We start from the raw sequence: 4,305 nt of genomic DNA on the forward strand, positions 1-4,305 counted from the left end.
GTCCCTGTGGTTCTCCTCCTCCCTTTGGTTCTCCTCCTCCCTTTGGTTCTCCTCCTTTCTTTGGTTCTCCTCCTTCCTTTGGTTCTCCTCCTCCCTGTGGTTCTCCTCCTCCCTTTGGTTCTCCTCCTCCCTTTGGTTCTCCTCCTTTCTTTGGTTCTCCTCCTTCCTTTGGTTCTCCTCCTCCCTTTGGTTCTCCTCCTTTCTTTGGTTCTCCTCCTGACTTTGGTTCTCCTCCTGACTTTGGTTCTCCTCCTGACTTCTCTTCAGACTGTTGGACCATAACAGCAGCACCTCCTGCTGTTATGGTCCAAAGATGAAGATGATGGATTCACCTCCTCCTCTGCTCCTCACTGTCTCTGTTTGAAGCAGACGGAGAAGGAGAGTTGCCCCCCAGGGCCGGCAGCGGGGGGGCAGCAGCAGCTTACCGGGGTTTCTGCATGGCGCCGCGTCTGCAGGGGCTCAGCGTCCTCTCCTCTGCAGGAGAGGAGGACGGACGTCTGATGGCCGTTTGCACCACATGCACCCCCTCCCCCGCAGCCCCCCAGGACAGATTTGCCCCCCTGACTGTTGATTTCTGTTTTTAGCAGCTGCTAAAAACAGCAGCCCCCTCAGAGAACAGAGTTGCATAATCAGCACGTCAGCATTGTTCCTCTCATAGTAACAAGTGATGCTGACGGCAGGGAGGCAGACGAGAGGAAGAGGAAGAGCAGCAGAACAAAAAGCAACGGGGGGGGGGGTCACTTTGTGATGAGGTTACATCACAGCCCCCTCCAAGAGAAAGTCAGGAAGTTTTGTTAAAGCAGATGCAGCTTTGTCCTTTAGTACATAAGGAATGAGCGGCCCGGCCGCTGCAATGAACTGCTGATCTGCTGCCGCTCTGACTCTGCCTGTGGTCCCAAGTGGAGGGTTCGAACGCTGGAACAAGGTTTGCTTCAGGGCGGACCTCAGACTGGGAACCTGCATGTCTTTGTCGTCATGGCAGCAGATGGACACATGCTGAACGGACGACAGTCCATCATCTGCGTCTACAATGACCACAGGCACCAAAAATGGTACGTGCCGTTTTCATGACGTGACTTCAGGTGGGCCGGACGAGCCTCACCTGCAGTGCAGACACACCTGGTCTCCCCTGAAGCTGCTGCAGTGTTAGGAGGCGCCCAGCAGAGACTCAAAGTGGGGGTCCAACCTTCTCCTGGGGCCTTCTCTGCTCTCCATGCTGTAAAACTTTTGACATTGTTGATTTCTAACAGTTTAAAAAAACATCCCTGTTGCTATGGAGACAGACTGCAGGGATGAAATCCAGGACAACAAAAAACACTGATTTCTGCTCTGATGATAATCAAACATAACAGAGATCGCGGACAGGCTGAGGCTTCATTTCACTCTTTAATCTCATGACTGACTGAAGGGACCAGAACAAAATCTACTTCCTGTTTATTCATTTTCCTTTCAGGACATTATTCTGGATCAATTTCTGTCACGATTCATCTTATTGTTTTCCTTTAGCTCAACATGATAAATATTGAGGTTCAGCCCCTCTGAAACAGGATGTGATGTATAGTTCATGTCCTCAGAAGGGTGAACCTTTTTTCAAAGTAAAAGCACAATCTGAGCTCTGAGACTGTGGTTGTGTCTGAATTCCTTCCCTACTCACTCTATAGCGCGTTCTCCATGTTCTAGTGTTGTCTGAATCTACAATTCCACAGTCCAGTGCCTTAGAAAATTCCCAGAAGTCTTTGCAAAAAACCAGTGTGCATCGATGCTCACTATATCTGAGAATATAGACCACAATGCATTGCAGCGGAACAATTTTTTCCCAAAAAATGTGTTTTTTCAATAAATCAGTGGACTCATAAATAATCGTCACAAAACGCTCGTATTAATTAGATTTTCACTTCGTGAAATCGATGATGTCATTTAAAAGACGTAGTGAGCGTGGTGTCAGAATTTCTTTTAGAATTCAGGGCTCTACATAGAGCTGCACTGTTGAGTTTTTAGTATTTAGGGCAGGAATTCAGACTCAGCTATGGAGAGAGGCTCGTGTGTTTTCAGCTTCATGTTTTCATTCTTCTGGGGGGGGGGGTTAACAGCTAACATCTAGTGTGTGTGTGGAGGGAGTGGAGGCGGGGGCTCGTCCATGAGTGTGGGGGGGGCTTGTCCGTGACTGTGGGGGAAACATGAGAGCGAACAGAGTGTACCAGGCGCTGTTTTCCTGGACTGCTTCCAGCTATGTGCTTTGGCGACGCCTCCTGCCATGATGATGCCCCCCCCCCCTCACATGCTGCCACTGATACCCGTGCAGCGTTCTGTCCTCTAATGCCCCCCCCCTCCCGCCTCTTCTGCATGTCCTCATTTTTCCCTCCACACTCTCGACCTCTGACAGCTTCACAACAGCAGAGGCCTCGGTCATGTCAGGTGACCCGCCCCCCGGGTCAAATCTGCAGGCCGGTGGAACCGGGTCACAGCGGAACCCTTCAGAGGAGCAGCAAAGATCTTGACTCTGGCACGTGTTCCGAACGCTTAGAGGTGATCCTTCAAACCCTCTGGTGAGCGGATCAGCTGCTCGGTGGCCCGCAGACGGTTCTGGACCTCTGAGGAAGTTCTGCTCACATCAGAAAGCCCGTCTTTGAAATGGGCCAAACAGAACCCAAAGATTATATTTTACATCATTTTTCTGTTGGTCGGTGTTGGTAAAGGAGTGGTTCAGACAACGCTGTTAAAGTCTAAACGACCGTTAGCGAATGTCCGTCGGCACAACAGGAAGTTAGCTTGAAACGCTAATAATGAAAACAGTTAGCATGCTAAAGGCCGTGTCACACAACCACGACGTACAATCTGCACATGTTACACAGAGGAAAATTGGTCATATGTGGAAAAAGCCAGAAAAGTTGGGGTTTTTCCGTGAAATTTTCACTTGTATCAGGAATGAACCATGTTAAAACCACAGAAGAAGAACTGTCAGGTCCGGCTGGACGTCATGAAAAGTCGCAGACGGCCGTTTCCAAATGTGAAGCCTTTAATGTCGCTTCACTGGTTCCTGTCGGCTGCAACCACGCCAAACACGGCACAAGACGAAAGACCGGCCCTGACGCCGTTTGCTCATTTGATTGTCTCACGACGCTCTTTTATATTGACTCCGCCCCCACCCACACTCTTCCTATCACATTCTTGCACTGACTGGAGCCCCAAAGGAAGCACAGAACACAACAGAATCACTTCACGCTAGCAGCACGGAACAGAGGAACACAGCTCAACGTCAGTCGTTGCTCCACGAAGAAACCACGCAAAGAACACGCAAACCAACGTAGAACATTAACCATGTCTGATTACTGCACTGTTTACATACAATTCATTAATGATTTGAGCGTCATTTCCATAATTGTAACGTTATATGTGCGCCGTATACATGATAAAAGCTTTACATCGGTGGTTCATGCAGGAAAAGTCTGGTAGACAGACGTGGAACGGTCGTGGAAAGACACAAATCACACAAGTGAGGAAGATTTACGTAATAATTACGTAAACACGATGTATGCTTAGACTGCATAATTCTAAACCGATTAAGAATTCTGAACAGCTCAAAACCAAATTCACATAAAGACCCGTCAGCTGAAACCCTCGATGGACATCTGTGCACACAAGAAACACGCATGAATGACGTGTTACACGCATGCATCACGAAAGACCCACATTTACGCAAACTGTACGAAGTGGCTGTTTGACGGCCTTGGGTGGGATTTTGACACTAAAATTGCAGCAAACTTTCTTGAGGAAGAACGTTTGGTCCCTATGGGATGTCAGGCCTGTGACATCAGAAGACGGCAGAACCCAAGTATAGCTATCATTTATTTACAAGGCCCTTTCACAATAACAGTCCATTGATGGTGAAAACAATCTAACGAAAGTTCCAAAAATAGCATCTGAAATCCTCCTCTTCTTTACATAACGCCAGCTGACATCATACATGACGTCACACAGATTTACAGCTGCGTGGCTCCAGAAATAGACTGTTTCCTGTCGCCGGCCTTCTCTCCGAGTGGAGAGAAAATCCGCTTCTTCCCGTGACTTTGATGTTGGCGGCGGCGGGCTGCTGCTGACGGTGGGACGTCCCCGCATTGATCTGACTCCGCGCTCCGTCAGCAGCTGATCAAACTTCTGAAGCAGATTGCATAATGTAGCAGCAGAATCAGGGCAGGGGAGGCTTAGAACAGCAGCCGCTGTGGCTGTGATGGAGGGATTGCATAAGCGAGGAGAAGGGATGGATTCAGGTCATGGTGGCTCTGGGAGCTGTCGCCAGCGATTAGA

The 4,305-nt window shown here is 49.1% G+C and overlaps 1 long non-coding RNA gene across 2 annotated transcripts in view; it reads left to right on the forward strand.

The window, feature by feature from the left end:
• The first annotated feature begins 541 nt into the window (after window positions 1-541).
• LOC110014463 overlaps window positions 542-4,305 on the forward strand; it is a 16,269-nt gene continuing 12,505 nt past the window's right edge. The window contains exon 1 of one of the 2 annotated variants that reach the window (XR_002872166.1): window positions 542-1,052. This is a non-coding gene — a long non-coding RNA (uncharacterized LOC110014463). The remainder of the gene's footprint in view (window positions 1,053-4,305) is intronic. The other variant, XR_002872165.1, reaches the window with a different exon arrangement.

The sequence above is a fragment of the Oryzias latipes genome, chromosome 19, assembly GCF_002234675.1.
Source record: "Oryzias latipes chromosome 19, ASM223467v1".
In the NCBI taxonomy this organism is placed as follows: domain Eukaryota; kingdom Metazoa; phylum Chordata; class Actinopteri; order Beloniformes; family Adrianichthyidae; genus Oryzias; species Oryzias latipes.